The 17126-nt window shown below is 37.2% G+C and overlaps 1 long non-coding RNA gene across 1 annotated transcript; it reads right to left on the reverse strand.

Moving 5' to 3' along the window:
- Positions 1–5781: 5781 nt before the first annotated feature.
- On the reverse strand, positions 5782–7289 carry LOC134820396 (uncharacterized). Its single transcript, XR_010160886.1, has 3 exons — positions 6988–7289; positions 6663–6772; positions 5782–6249 (listed from the first exon to the last, which is right to left on the reverse strand). It is a non-coding gene; the product is annotated as an uncharacterized LOC134820396 (long non-coding RNA).
- Between the last annotated feature and the right edge of the window lie 9837 nt (positions 7290–17126).

The raw sequence follows: 17126 nt of genomic DNA on the forward strand, positions 1-17126 counted from the left end.
TGATCACAGACGTCCGATACAGCAGCGGAAGCGCAAGATCTGCTGATGAGCAATTCCGTCGGTCTGTACCTAATCAATTACGGCTAAACTAGGTAAATTTGCGCATGAACCTTTCAATATTATAGATTATACTTTTCCGAGCCACCGAATTGAGCCTGTATTGTTCTATGGCTGAGACCCATTGGATATCGGTTAGTAGCTGTCTGAAAACTATAAGCGTATTAATGGCTGTTACAGTAGGCCCTCAACAGTTGAATACCATCCCCAAGCCAACAGTGATGATTAGTCGAAGCATAATGAAACTAGCCAAGTATTTAGCGAGACACAATGATGAACTGGCCGATCAAGCACTTTTTGGGATTCCCAGCATAAAATAACAACACCTGTTTCCAAACAGTTAAAGTTAAAGATTATAAACTTACCGTTGCCTAATTCTGAGAACATGGAACGCACACGTGCCAATATGATTTTACGCGCGAATTACCCAGAATTAACTGAAACTGAATGCTGAAAGAGAATCTTATCGTATCGCGCGGGGAATAATTTTGGTCACGTACCTACATCATTTTGTGTTCCCTTTTAAATACAATTACCAGTGCAGAGAATAGTTTCAGAAACGCAAATTCAACTTGCAAATATTAATTTACCTGGGTAACCTCGCTCAGGCTTTTGTATTTATTAAGTTAAACACATTGATTTAACATTGAACATATTATGGCGATTAAAAATATGCCTATAGCAGATAGGGCGGAATGACAGGTTCAGCAACGCCCAGGAATTACAAGCAGCAAATTCTGCTACTGCTAGTGCTATCAGTATCACGGAGAATCGAAGCAAATATTATAGTGGTACCGTGGCATGTCCATTCTGGGTCAGCGTTGTATATACTTATATATGTTGCATGGATAAGTCCCTGCTTACTGTTGGCGTTGCTGCGGCGAGGCTGGCTGGAATAATTGTCGGAGAACTCTTTGGCTTCGTACTCTCTTCACTTCTTTCTCCGCACAAAACTGTTCAATCCGTGGGAGGCCCTGTTATTCAAATAAAGTTCTGAACCCTCAATCAAGCGTTTAGTTCTAAAACTTTGGTAATGGAAATTGTAGTTTTGTAGCTTTTCTCATAACTATCGTCCTATCGAACTGATGATCAATAAACATCACGCGGTTTGCTACAATCAAGTTAGTATAAGGAGTCGTTTACATATCAGCAGAGGGGTCTTCCAAATTGCAAATGATTACGATTGACCATATAATATTGTAATTTTGGCACAATAGCACAATACTAATAGCGATACCCGGATTTAACATTTAAACAATTTGTAATCGTATTGCCATGCAGTGTTTGTGTAACTGTAGTACTAGTTGGTAATCGCTTTTCTTGTCAAAAAGTTAATATTTGTTTCCTTCGATAGTAAATTATTTTGTCCCAAATTCATATATTTTCTAATAATACAAAATTGTTTTTAGACCAATTATACAATGTCAATAAGTCATGTGGCATGTAAGGCGCCAAAGACAAATTGCTAAAAGGCTCGGCGCAACTGCAGAAAACTGCCACTAACTGCCACAAACTGCCACTAACTGCTACAAACTGCCACTAACTGCTACAAACTGCCACTAACTGCTGCAAACTGCGCGCGCAGTGCGTGGGCGCGATTGTAGCAGTTAGTGGCAGTTAGTGGCAGTTAGTGGCAGTTTGTAGCAGTTAGTGGCAGTTTGTAACAGTTAGTGGCAGTTTGTGGCAGTTAGTGGCAGTTTGTGGCAGTTAGTGGCAGTTTGTGGCAGTTAGTGGCAGTTTGTAGCAGTTAGTGACAGTTTCTTTGCACTTTGCTCCTCATGACATGTCATGTGATTCGGAATCAGCGTTCAAAAAATACCTCGATCCATTGGGTTCGAGTGAAGAGTGATTCATGGTAGATTGATAGCTGTGACCATTGGTTGCTGCTACCCATAGTGACTGTTCACTTACTTTTCATAAGACCTTTTGTTAGTTTTTGTCTCAAACCCTGCCACAGTCTGCTCCCTCTGAAACTTTATCTGCTCCCTGTGAATGTATTGTCTACTCTTCCCCTTATCTTTCTGAAAAGTAGTTTCAGCATGATTGTCATGGCGGCCTTAGCTTTTAACGTAATCAAAGATCGTAAGGCGTTTTTAAATGAAATGATAACAAATAAGATCTAAAAAGTAGGTAATTCACTCCATTATATTATTACTTATACTCACAGCAGACAATGCTTTGCGGTCCTTGTTTGCCATAGTAGCACTGGCTGATCTCACTGAACCTGCGTACGAATCCTGGTCTCCGCAACAAGACATCAGCGTGCAAAAAAAATTGCCCATTTCTCGCACCATTAGCTCATGTATATTTATCTGTAATTGGTAATGTAAAATCCGGATTGGAGTATTGTTTATGAGTCGTATGGTTGCAATGTATTCTTGCGTAAATTTGTATTGGTCTTTTCCCGGATAAGAGCATTTTCTTGTCGCATTAAACGGGATCAATACAAATTTACATAAGAATACATTTATCTGGAATGGTAATACATTAACATTTAACATATTAGCATATTGATATATAACTATCAGCGTGTATTTTATGTGTAGTGGCGAGGGTGAGCAAGGTTTGGTGCTAATTAATCAAATTTAGATTGCTGATAAGCTGCAATAAGCCTAGGGATTTCAACGAAATACAAATTATTCTACAAATTGAAGAACACTGTAGTATAGCGCTTTTCTAATTAACGACGAACAACAGCGCTCCAGATCAGTCTGTCAAGATCCTTTAGAACCTTCTAGAAGAACCTTCGAATCATGGCACGAGTATTCCGTATGAATGGAAATAATTGTACAATACTCTCGATTTTATAGTTATACACGCAAGGCAGACAGGCAGTGCGAAAGTCTGAGCGTTGATTAAACGTTGGTACACAATTATAGTTGAACACAATGGGCAGCTAAAATTGTGGGCGACCAAAATAAAGGGAGAAAATGAGAGCCGTCAATTAAAAGATTGATCGCATGTATCATGAGCTAGATTCCTTTGCTGCAAAAACAAATTTTCATACTGCAGTCATTAGTGATTAGGGCTATAAGTATAACATGAGCTTCTATACACTTACAGATTTGTAATGAACTAACCTTATCGGACATAATTATTGTCACGGACATGTTTTTCGCCGACGACATTTTTCACGGACATAATTATTCACGCTCATAACCGCCCAAAAATGTCCGTCATGAACATTTTTGGTGATTTTTTAATAAGTGTTTTTCTTTTTTTCTGAACTCTAGATTAAGACTAAGGAGTGATTATATTTGTCCTAGTATACTAATAAACTAATATCAAATATAGTAATCGGATACACACATATCTACGCATATGTAGGGACACACACACACACTAAAATTAATGGAAATAATTACCGGACTTTATTATTCACGGACCTTAATGCCACAGACATTATTTTCACGGACTAAATTATTCACGCTAAGGTCTTCAGTGTGAAAACAATGTCCGTGATAATTATGACCGATAATGTATTTGATTAACAAAGAATAAGGCAAAGACCTACATACTTCCGCTATATTGGCTAAGCTTCTGAAAATATGATAATCGCTATTGATTCATTTAAATTTCTGCAACCTATGGCATTATTTACAGGGTCGGTCAGAAAGAATTGATCATAATTAAATTATCGCCCTTTCCCATCCCAATACATTAAACCCCCAATTTGCCGTATAGTTTGGGGACGGAAAATTCAAAATACAACCCGATACGATGGCAGGTCTCTCCTGGTGTTGAAATTGCCTGATGTGCTTCTCGATAACCTAAGCCACTCTGTCTCAAGGCACTATATTAGTTGCAGGGGATTAATCCTACGAGCCAGAGATTGTGTATCACCAGCCGAAGCTGTACCAATTCGCAGCTCGGCGAGGCCCAGTGGTGCAACTGCATCTTGCCGATCTACTGGTTGCATCTGCGAGAAGATGCGCGGCGCTACCCAGTACTAGTAGTGCATTGCGCTACAAGTACAAGCATCGGACTGGATTTGAACCGGGGACCTTCTGCATGGGAGGCAATCGTGTTACCAATTCGCCTATCAGCCGACAAAATAGTACGGTAAATTGGGGTGTACAATAAATCGGGGGTTTTAACTATTGAGTCCCCATCGGATCACATGGTTTCTCTTCACACACCCACAGCACTGGTTACCAATGGCAATAGGGGTTCGCAAGCACTCACAAACACTCACAAGCACTCACAAGCACTCACAAGCACTCACAAGCACTCACAAGCACTCAAGTTAAAGGTAATGTTGGGAAGTTACAAGCTCGCTTCATATCAGTGACCCATTTACAAACTAAATTTCAAAGGATCATTAGTCATCTGAATTTGATCATATCAAACTAAAAATGTAAACATTTTCTCAAAATTTTGTGGCCGTAAATTGGGGTTTATTTTATTTGAGTTTTGACATATTATGAATTTTAGGCTCTGCTTGTTTTGAACGACAGGCAAATGGTTTTTTGAATTTGGTTGATTTAAGACAGTGTGTTATACAAAATTATCAATTAATGGGTATCAACTATCAATTAATGGGTATCAACTATCAATTAATGGGCACTGGGCCAAATAATAAATCTGGAATACGTAAAACAGCTGATTTTTGTAATTATGCTGCTTACTTTTAGATACACAGTTTCTAAAGAGTACCTTAATACTTAAAAGTTCCCGAAAATTTGTGTGCCAAAACTTTGTGCTCAATGTATTCGAGTCCCAAAAATTTGGAAATTTTTTGGGTGACCTTTCGTGCATCTTAATCATGTTAATATGCATGAAATGGAAATTTGCTTGAAAAAATGCGCGCGGTAACAAGTAAATGATGCGATTTCATATCCACCGTATTTATATTTTGTCTCTGATGTCAGCTGCTGGGGACCCTTTGTGAAGAATCTCGAAATTCAAACGTATACTGATTTGATAGTTCACGATGGCGGCGATACTAAAACAGTAATATTCTGTCATTACAACAGCATAACAAAATGACATACGATAGTTATTCACTGAGCCGCATCGACGACCTTATACTTTACATTTCCTCAGAAGAATGTTTTATCGAGGTATTGCATTGAATGAGAATATAAAATATATAGAATACAATAGATTAATCGTCCTGGATAAGCTTGAATTGTCATAATAATTACTTCAAGTATAGTTCTAATGTCACATGTCCGTTAAGTTCATGTTAGTGATGAGAACAAACAACATATTCTATAGTCAATAGAAACAATAACGGATAGTTCGCATGATTATGAGACTAAAAACCTGCAGATAAACTAAAACGTAAAGATTTACCCAGGCTTCATTTGTATCACGTCGTGATTTTCACGTCGTGATTTCACTTCATCACAGACACAAAGTAAATTATAAATTGAACCAAATACACAGACTGGATTACATACATGCGAAGGACCTATTGTTTTCACTAATGTAATTTAGGTATTGCTTTATATCAAAACCTGCAATCAGTGAGCCGGAAAGATGACCTTATACTTTACTTTTCCTTAGTCCAATTTATTCATCAAGGCATTGCATTGAACAAACATATATACAAATATAATACAATAGATCAACCGTTGTGGATTATCTTGAATTGTCATTAAACTATAACTTCGTGATGGTCTGCAGCTTTTAATTGTTATGGAGTATGGACTATGAACGGTTGATTTCGGAATAAAAAACGGTTTTAACCACTTTTTGAAACAACGATAAATAACAAAGTTTGATTGTATTTATAGAAATGAAAGAATTCACCTCAGGAAGTCATTAAGCCTAAAAAATGTTATCTTTGGGCATATTTCAATCCAGATTCAACTTCAAATATAAATGTTCACATTATATCTTTGTATTTGCACTTGCAAAGAAACTGCTAACATATAAATATGTAACTATTTGATCCATTCACAAGTCCACTACTGAGTCAAACTAGTGACTTTCCTCAATAACTATAACTATAAGGATAGGTTAATCGCGAAAATAGTATAAGAATAAGAGTGTTCCTGAAATTCCAGTTTTTATTTGAGAATCCTTGTTGATGGTCGTATTTTTCTTTTATTCTACAATTGTTGTCTTGACCAAATATGGCAGGATTAGGAAGTCTCACTGCCAGGCTTAGGACTCTCTGCGCCCGGAGATTCGGGCTCCGCAGAATTAATCTTTTTCCTGAGCGATGGTTTCGCAGTAAGAGGCCTGAAAGAAACGACCACGTTAGTTTTATTGATATCTCTCTCTCTCTCTCTCTCTCTCTCTCTCTCTCTCTCTCTCTCTCTCTCTCTCTCTCTCTCTCTCTCTCTCTCTCTCTCTCTCTCTCTCTCTCTCTCTCTCTCTCTCTCTCTCTCTCTCTCTCTCTCTCTCTCTCTCTCTCTCTCTCTCTCTCTCTCTCTTCTCTCTCTCTCTCTCTCTCTCTCTCTCTCTCTCTCTCTCTCTCTCTCTCTCTCTCTCTCTCTCTCTCTCTCTCTCTCTCTTTTACTTTTAGGTTTACTATGGAGGATCAGGTGGAACTGTTGCCCCACAAACAAATAAACAGACATGGACATTCACATAAATCGCTCTTGCTTCAGTTTACCATTGGTTACTGCTACCCACGGTTACTGTTCACTTACTTGTCATACAACCTCTTGTTAGTTTTCTGCTCAAACCCTGCTACAGTTTGCTCCTTTGCCTGCTTAACCTGCTCCCTGTGAATGTAATGTCTACTTTTCCCCTTATCTTTCTGAAAATTAGTTTGAGCATGATTATCATGGCCTTAGCTCTTAACGTTATCAAAGATCGTATTACTGGGCGGTGCTCAGCCTGTCATTCCGCCGAATCTCTATGTGTTTATGAACATTATTGTCCCCGGGTAAAGATCGTAAGGCGAGTTTAAATGAAGTGACACCAAATAAGGTCTAAAAATTAATTCACTCCATTACTTATAGTTATACTCACAGCAGACAATGCTTTGCGGTCTTTGTTTGCCATAGTAGCACTGGCTGATCTCACTGGATCCAACGGGGTGAGTGAATCCTGGTCTCCGCAGCAAGACATCAGCGTGCAAAGAAGGTTGCTCATTACTCGAACCATTAGCATATATTTTTATCTGGAATGGTAATACATTAACATATTACTATTAGTATATATTAGCGTATATTTTATCTGGAGTGGTGAGGGCGAGCAAATTGTTTTTGAAAACAAGCTTTGGTGCTTAATCGGATTAAAAAGGAGATTGCTGATTAGCCGCAACTTTAAAGTTTGCTTAATAAGGGGTCGTTCACATATTACGTAATCAATATTTTAGCAATTTTTACCCCCCCTCCCCCTTCCGTAATCAACCGTAATCAAGACCCAACCCCCCCCCCCCCCATCCTGACAGCAATATTACGTAATCATGGCCTGACCCCCCCCCCCCCCCCCCCTTGACTTTTTTTCCTAGAAAACACCTTTCTCTACGTTTCATGCTACCCTGATCATGCTATCATGATGAGCCGAAATCATTGTTATTAATGCTTTTCATGCATATCCGGTCAAGCACCTTCTAAACTACTTACTATTATAGCCGGATATTCGATCAATTTCTAAATTTTATCACTATCAGAGTGAAATTGAGTGGAATTTGAATTAAAATATAGTCAAATTGTTATTGAACATGTATGGTCCTGCAGTGGGGTCTCCTTGTCCTTGGATCTGTGTTTTGATCCGTCTTTTCTTAAAATTGTCCACTTGTGTCACTTAGACTCACCTATTAAATGTTAATCGACACCACTGGTCCTAGTTAGATTTAGCCATGGCACGACTACTCAAACGTAACAGTTAAATAGGTGTGACATACGATTATATTCTTATATTTATATCATATGAATTGATTGCACTGCTAATAAATAGAATACTTTGTTTTACTAAAATACTTTGTTTTACTATTATTCTAGAGGGTAAAAAAGAAAATTTTGATTACGTAATCAACGGCCGAAACCCCCCCCCCCCCCCCCCCCCCGTAATCAACCGTAAGCATTTGGAAACCCCCCTCCCCCCTCGGCTGATTACGTAATATGTGAACGACCCCTAAGCAGGGATTTCAAATACGAAGTATTCTACGAGTACAAATTAAAGAACACTATTCTCTAATTAACGACGAAAAACAGTGCTCCAGATTAGTGTGGTATTATCTGGAGCACTGTTGTTCGCGGTAAAATCCTTTAGAGCCGGCCTCTCGAGCCTTCTAAAGCCCTCTTAAGCCCTCTAAAGCCCTCTTGAGCCCTCTAAAGCCCTCTAAAGCCCTTTAAAGCCCTCTAAAGCCCTTTAAAGCCCTATTGAGCCCTCCAAAGCCCTCTAGAAGAACCTTCGAATCATGGCACGAGTATTCCGCATGAATGGGAACAATTGTACAATACTGTAACAATGATACAATACACGCAAGGCAGTGCGAGAGTCGGAGTATTGTTCAAGTTATTGTTGGACAAAATGAGCAGCCAAAATTGTGAGCGACCAAAATATAGACATTTATGATATATTTGTTTAACTATTGTGTTACTTTTGTTTTATAGTTATGATATTATATTATAATAAACCTATTTGAAAATACTTTTGTAAATGGTCGTTAGCACCACCGGCACCGTCCGGGCCAACAACAACAATAGGGTGGTCCTAACTATGAGAAGTAGAACACAAATTGCTCGAATAAGGGCCGTCTATAATTATAAATAGATTAATCATCAGGGCTTCAATTGCTGTACAAATATTTCAGACCAGTTCTTAAATAAAGGGGCAAGGAGCTATAACATGAGCAAGTTCGAAATGAACCTATCAGATTTTTATTTGATTTATTACACAAGCGCTTAAAAAATAAGGCAAAGAGCTATGGTATCTGATAGTTGGATCATGAGACCAATAAACAGCGAACTACTCCATCATTTGATATTCCTTAGCTATGGTATCACTATTAGTAAAACTTCAATACAGATTTTTGTAGAACTAATTTTTCTATAGAGCATAGACGTATTTACTGGGCCGCGCTCAGCCTGTCATTCCGCCTAATCTCTATTCTATGTTTATGAACATGATAGCCTGAGGTCCCCAGGTAAAGACGTATGTGAAGCATTTTATTGAAAAGACTACATTTGTTATAGGATCAGTTGGTTGGCTCTTCTAATAGAAACAGTTCTCAATGAATAACATATACTTCCCGCGCAATCGTGGATACTGTGGTGAAGCGAACAACATTGAACACGTCACACGTGGCTTTTATTTTTTAAACACGTGACTTTTTCGCGAATTGTATAACTTATTATATACGGTTGACTCGCGGCATCTTGTAACATTTTACATTGTCATAAAACTGCAACATGGATAGTGCACAATGCATCGTAATTAATGGCAATGCGCAATTAGCTATGCCTATATTCATCTGTATAACTATAATACAGGTGAACAAATCATCGGATACGGTCATACCTATAAAATGCGTAAAATGGAAATAGTTCACGATGGTGGCGACACTTTCCCACGTCGAATTTCTTTCATCAAAGCATTGCATTGAACATGCATATATAAAATACAATAAATTAATCGCCGTGAATTAACTTGAATTGTTATTATAATTTCTCCTATTATATTTTTTCGGTCAAGTGTCCGCAAAGTTCGTCTAAGTCAGATTTTGTTTAATTTTCTAATCGATAGAAACAATGGCAATAACATGATCGTGGGACTGAGAGCCTAGTGCAGATAAACTAAAACATAAAGATTTACCCAGGCTTCATAATCATCACAATCATACGAACAATCAGTTATATTGTGTTTACTAATTTCATTTAGTTATTTGTAAGACTAAGACTAAGACAGTATTTATTGTCTTTTCTGATTTCATTTAAATACTGCCTAGAACTTTCAGTTAAACAAAACTGGGATTGACCGACGAAGATAGAATAATTTATTAATATGACCACAAGTGGAAATCGGCAAAGTTTCCAAAATTCATTCAATTATCGAATTAACAACAAAAACTATCATTCTGATTTGGGGTCATTCACATATTACGTTGTCACTTTTTGGCCAAATTTTAACCTACCCCTCCCGCGCTTGATTACGTTTTAAGGTAATATATGAACGACCCCTTATAATTATCTCGGGACTAGGTGGAATAGGAAGTACTCTCCAAGTCGAAATGAGGTGCTAATTTAACGAGTCATGTTCGCCACGTGTAAATACCATCCGCAAAAGGAACTGCATATAAGATTTAAATAACCAAACAATTTAATAAATATACCTTATCGGACTTCGTTTGAAGGGGCATTAATTGGGCGCTAAAGGCCCTAGTGTTCATTTTAATGTCCGTTAAAATAAAGTTCGTCCACGCAAAGTCCGGTCAAATAACGTCCGATAAGGTGTGTGGCTTATAAAGTATGCCTCGTTCATAATTATATCAATAAGCTCTAATAGTGTAATACTAATAGTAATTTCGACACGCGTCATTACATGCACTCCGCGTCGTAATTAGTAATGAATTTATGAACAATTATATGTATATCTGAGTTAAAATATTTCTACCATGCTGAAAGTGAAATTGTCTGAATTAATACCACTCAAATCACGGAAATAGGTACGTGTTCTCAGGTTAAACCTCGTACAAAAAAAAACAATCTGAACCAATATTGAAAAACAATGATCTGACACTACTGACGTAAATATTTATATTTGTAAGGATATCGAAATGTTGATCATTATAAATATAATTGACAGACAAAGAAAGAGAGGAGTTTTCGTTCGAAAAAGTTGTATCTCTAATAACTTAGTTGATATGTTAGACACAGTGCCACCGACACTTATATTGATTAATGACTAAGATCTTGCTTTCTCACTATTAGTATTATATTGAATTGTTCGGATCATGGAATAATCGGTGTTTAGGCACGATCACTGATTCTCTATATCACATTAATTGGAATGCTCATTGTGGCAGTGAGTAGCAAAACAATACGAGCAATAAAATTAATTGTGAAACACTTAGGAGTGTGCGCAGTGAGATCGAAAAAGACAATCATAAAATACAATCGCAGACTTACTATCTCTACTCCTATCTAAATCGTATCTTTCATTCAAATATCTAATTGTTTCTGAAGAGACTCATTGAAGACAGATTATAATGGAAATAAGTAGCTGAATAACGTATCGACATTTCTACGTCATACTCATATTCTGAAATAGTGTTAATTAAATTATAACGATCAAGATTCACAGTAAAAATTTATTGAGGCTGACAAAGCCATTTGGGATACTCATACAGTTTGGGATAATGTGACTATATAGATGACCGATTCCAACTACAATTATACAAACTTTTCAAGAAAGACACTGACTTTACCTGAAAACAACAAGCTTTCATCCACCACATGTTTTTATATCTGTTGTCTACTCCCAAATTATAAGAGTGATACATAGAAATTCACTTGAATCAACATATTGTGTGAAAGATCTTGAACAGCTCAGAACGGATCTGGCAAAAAGCGGTCATAGAGAAGATATTATGGATTAGATTAAACCCAAGGCAGTATTATAATTAAGGACAATTGAAATGGAGTTGAACAACAATCCAATCAAGAAAAACTGCTCTGTGAACAATTGGTGATATTTTCGATCAAGTATTTTGAAGAGTTGGATAGTTTGAAGGACCTGGCAAATTCTGTTAAACCTGATATCCAATATCTCTGCGGCGAAGACATTCACGTCACGTTTGCTATTAAAAAACAACCATCAATAGCGAACATGATCGTCAGAAATAAAGCCCTAATTGAAGGGGAGGCCAAGGACCCATCTACAGCTAAGACTCAAAAATGTGGCAAGCCTAGATGCAAAACATGCCCATTTCTTTTTTCAGCATCAGACCTGGCTTTGGGTAATGGAATGCCCGTGTATTTGGAATTTTCTCAGAACTGTGCTTTTAAAAGTAAAAATGTCATTTACATCGCTCAATGCACGATTTGTTCTCAAAGTGGTCAAAAGTTTAAGGAGGATACTTATATTTGCCAAACAATGACAGCTATGAACACAAAAATGAACGGGCATAGATAAAATATCACATTTTGTAATTGATATTCAGTAGTCTTTGGTTTGAGAAATTTGCACTTTCCATGCACTTTTTTTTGTCTCACAAAATAGTAGTATGGAATTGTTTAAGCTAGGTGTAGTTAAACAGGTAGACCTGTCGATTTTTGGCCTAATTTTTGGGTTTTGGTGTATTTTTTCCCCATTTTTGGGATTTTAATTTATTTATCCCTTGTATTCACGATTTTGACCATGATATATTTTGGAATTTATTTGCAATCTCCTTCACATAAAAACATAAAAATCTGAAAATCTAACAAGCAAAGTTCATCCTTAAAAAGTTCTGGGTGTTATTTGGTGACACTGACACAGGAGCCAGTTGAGTTTTAGTTTAGAATTTAAGTTTAAGAAGTTTATTTTGATTTATTACAGATAAGACTAAGAGAGATGTCTCACAATTTAATCCTATCTAACAATCTATTGCTACCCAAACACTTAAATAAATTGACTAAACACAAATAAGAACCAAAGTTGAAATCAGATACAGCAGTTTAATTTAATTTAAAGTTACTTTAATACTTTTTAATAATCGCTCCAGTGAATGGTCTTTAGCTGCAGTCACTAGCTGGTCACTAGCCGGTCACTAGCCGGTCACTAGCTGGTCACTAGCCGGTCACTAGATGGTCACTAGCTGGTCACTAGCTGGTCACAAGCTGGTCATTAGCCGGTCACTAGCTGGTCACTAGCCGGTCACTAGCTAGTCACTAGCTGGTCACTAGCTGGTCACTAGCTGGTCACTAGCTGGTCACTAGCTGGTCACTAGCTGGTCACTAGCTGGTCACTAGCTGGTCACTAGCTGGTCACGGTTGTCGGGCGATATATTGCCCGACGGCCGACTATAGATCGTCTCAAGCATAAAAGCTCAATAAAGAGTGTAATTAGCGGCCATCATGGTTATGATCAGGCATACCTTAGTTCCCAAAAATTTGTGTGCCATTATATTGAGCACAATTTATTTGAGCCCGAAAAATTTGGGCAGAAAATTTGAACTCATTTGGGCGACCAAAAATTTGGGCACAAATTCTTCGAAAAATGAACGATTTTCCACTAAAATTTCAGTTAGATATTTGCCTCATATATATTAGTTCATTATTATTCCTTATTATTCCAGTCATTTTGCTTTCAATTTTAAGCATGTAGGTGGTAGTCTGAGTTGTTTCACATTATGAAATTTACGATCTGCCCAGTAACTACTAAAAAATACAGTGATGAATCACTGATGATGGCACAGTACAAAATGATAGATATACAATAGTGATATTTAGTCTCTCAATCAGATAGTTTAGTCACGTCTACTTACACTCAGCATATCTTATCATACCCCTTTCACATACAATTATCATTATGACGCCTCACCAGATGGTCGAAAGGTTTGGATGAAAATTAGAAGGTTTACATCATGATCTATCAAACTAATCTATTAATGGACTGGCTAAGAAATTCATGCGCAATAAGTACAAAGATTGGTACGCGAAAAACATAGTGTGTTAGGAGTTTCGTCAGAAAATGTGAAAATTGATACCCGCTTGACAGTGATCCGTGAAGTACACGCTCGTTGGATCAACGAACTTTTTGTATATTTAAAAGGGAGGCCAGATGACATAAGGAAAGGCTTTGAGAAGTCGGGTATAACTGATGCAATTGTAGATCAGACTTTACGGTGGATGATAATCCATTTGCAGATCTTGTTTAAATCTCTAGCTATCCGTACGTCTAGCCATTTGTTTTATTAGTAGCTGTTAGCTATTCCAGTTATTTCTATTCATTTAAAATACAAGCCATGAATGACAGATTAGAAAACTAAAATTTGAAATATTATTTCAATTGGATATGAAGAAAAAGCCATCTTTCTATAGATTTCAGGGCCACAGGCCAAATTCCAAAAGTTTGGTGAGCAAAAAATTTAGCAGACGGAAAAGATTTATGCAATTAATTTGGTCTGCAAAAAATTTGGGCGAGAGGTCCGCTCAAATTTTTTGTCGCCCAAATTTTTGGGAATAAAGGTATTCAATATGCATAATCATTAATTAATCAAGGCAGGATAATAATATTCGAAGTGCAAGTGAACATTAGTGATTACTTTACACTTTCACTTTCAGTTGGACATCAGATGAACAGTCACAGCCTTTTAAAAAACTGCGAGAAAAAGCGTTTTTGAACAGATCTATTGTAATAATGAAATGATCATGCTGACTACCGGCCGAGTGGGTGGTTGATATTGTCTAATAGCTATGAACGCCACAAATACTGCAATCCAGATCTTTCGTCATTACTGAAGAATGCATATGCACTCTTTTTTTTGTTCGAATCAATTTAGAAGCTTGTCGCGAGTCAAAGGAATATAATAAAAAACGATTTTTTAAAATCCCGTAACTGGTACGGTTTTTTTACCAGAGAAAAGTTGAAACCTATATTAGTACGATATAATACCACTGATAGATATGAGTGACATTTGACTAATGACTATGAGCTAGGTGTTTAAAACAAATTGATCAGGAGTATTCTACGAATGTTCTTTTATCAAGAACAGCTAGTTGTATTAAAAATCATAAATGCAGGCTACGCCTTTTTTTTTGGCCGGCATGATCAATGATGCTAATTGCTGAATGCTGTGTCTCAATTAAGATGTAAGAATGAGAAAAACATTTTTTGATTGCTTGATATTTTTCAGTGAAAACAAAACAGATAAGTGACTTAATTAATAAAATAAACTACATTGTACTTATCTTTTACTTTACCAGTACCACTCATAATGTAGCCATGGGACACCGGACACAGATCTTTATGTGCTATAAGTATATATAATTATGTACAGATACTAGCTCCTGTGTCCATTTTCTTTATCTTTGATATTGATAATATGTGAACACAGAACAGTAGTACCTCATTGCGACGCGTTTTTTTTTTGGAAAATTGTTTCGGCCTCCTTCATTTAATTTAAGCGTATTTATACAATACAAGTATAAATAATTTAGTTAGGGGTCGTTCACATGTATTACGTAATCATTTTTGGAACATTTGTCAAAATTAAACTAGCGTAATCATTCAAAACCCCCGCCCCCGCCCCCCCCCCCCCCCCCCCCCCCCACTCAGCTGATTACGTAATATGTGAACGACCCCTTAAGAAGTTAAGAGTAATGTGCAGAATAGATTCCTTCATGAAAAAGCTGTTCTAATATAACTATAATAAAAAGCATCAATATACAAGTGAATGGAATATGTACACTAAAAGTAAAAGCTTACTTATATTATATACGCGTGGTATAAGCAGAACTGGTCATATAAGATTTCTGAGAACATTAACAAATAAAACATGATGATTGATGCATGCAGCACGTGGGTGCATGCAGCACGTGGGCACATGAAGCACGTGGGCACATGAAGCGGGTTGGCGCTTTCATTGTCAAAAAAAGGTTGTCGAGTAGCCCGGTTCATAAAACAAAAATATTATCCAATAATTACGGCGATAGGCTTATCTGTTGTTCCTTAGGCCAAATAACTACCAAAAAAATTTTGAAGCTTCAACTCCAACCGGAAACACCCCCACATGCCACGCCCATTTTTTTCATCAATTTTTAACAGGTAAAAATCTTCATATCATCAATTTAGGCATGAAGGAGTGCTTTTAGTGCTCCAACAGTTTGGGGTCTAATAGTAATGGTAGAAAAAGGTTAACTTTAGTCAAAGTCTCAAGTCTCCACGGCGCTTGGTTTAGGCGCACCGGATCTCGCGTCTCCGCCTCCGCTGCGTGATTGGTGGCGCCAGAACTAAAGGTCGTAGAGACATGAGACTTCAACTAAAGTTAACCTTTTCCTACCATTTATATTAGAGTAGCACAGATTCAGAGCTCTAAACACATTCCTTCATCCTTAAAACGACAATCATATGAATTTTGCCTGTAAAAGTTGATATCTTGATGTCAATTAACATCGTAAGCTTTTAAAACTAAAATTAATTAAATGAGTCATAATACTTCACACAATATTTACACACAATATGAAAATATAAATACAGGAAGTCTTTTGGATTCCACGTCTCCACACCCTGGAACTGTCAGAGGTGAGAACACTAGAACAGTCTTTTATTAATAATCCAACAATCATATTATATGAACCTTTTCAGTTGAAACTTCGTTGGTTGCATTGTGTTGCAAAATTTCTTGCATTACAATACTAGTGAAAATAAACATTACTGGGGGAATTTGCCCTCTTCCAAGCTCTCTTACAATGAAGTCGCATTCCGGAGACTAATGTTTATGAATGAGCAGTCACTGTCGAGAACGAGCTGGTCGAGTATTGGGAATATGCCATCTATGGCGTGGAGAATTTCCCCTCTATACCGTGGAGAATTTCCCCTCTATACCGTGGAGAATTTCCCCTCTTCATGAATCCTACAAGAATTTAACAAGTATTCCCCCATCTTGGAGAGGGAATCAGTCCTTCAGCTTCAAGAAATTCAGTTTACAGAAGAGATTCATTTAGATGTTAGATCCATTACTGATAACTTGGTAAAGGAATTAGAACCAGATGCTACTTTGTTAGCTAATGCTTGGATATTTATAGTTATTTACTTAACTTTGTCTTGACGTATCAGTAAGAGATTACTGTACCTCGTTATTTACGAAGAAATCATAAGACCTTATTAATAGTGATCGGTGACCCTGTCAGTGACGACTGACGAGCTATGAAGGAATCATTGGATCTCATTGATAATGATCCTGTCAGTGACGAGCTATGAAGGAATTATTGGACCTCATCAATGCTGATCCTATCGGTGACGAGTTATAAAGAAATAAAGACCTCATTTAAATCCTAGTTTGACGAAAATATTCCTCTGGCAACAAAATTCCTTTTGGCAACGAAGATTAGACAGCTTGCTTGTGAAGACTTGGCGATCCGAAAACCAGGGTACCTAAATCAGAACCTGCTGACTTCTTTAAAGGATCAGTTCCACTTTCCAGTGCAGGGACCGAGAAAAGTTCAATGTCGAATCCA

Source organism: Bolinopsis microptera, chromosome 9 (genome assembly GCF_026151205.1).
Source record: "Bolinopsis microptera isolate Bmic1 chromosome 9, MBARI_Bmic_1.0, whole genome shotgun sequence".
Classification (NCBI taxonomy): Eukaryota; Metazoa; Ctenophora; class Tentaculata; order Lobata; family Bolinopsidae; genus Bolinopsis; species Bolinopsis microptera.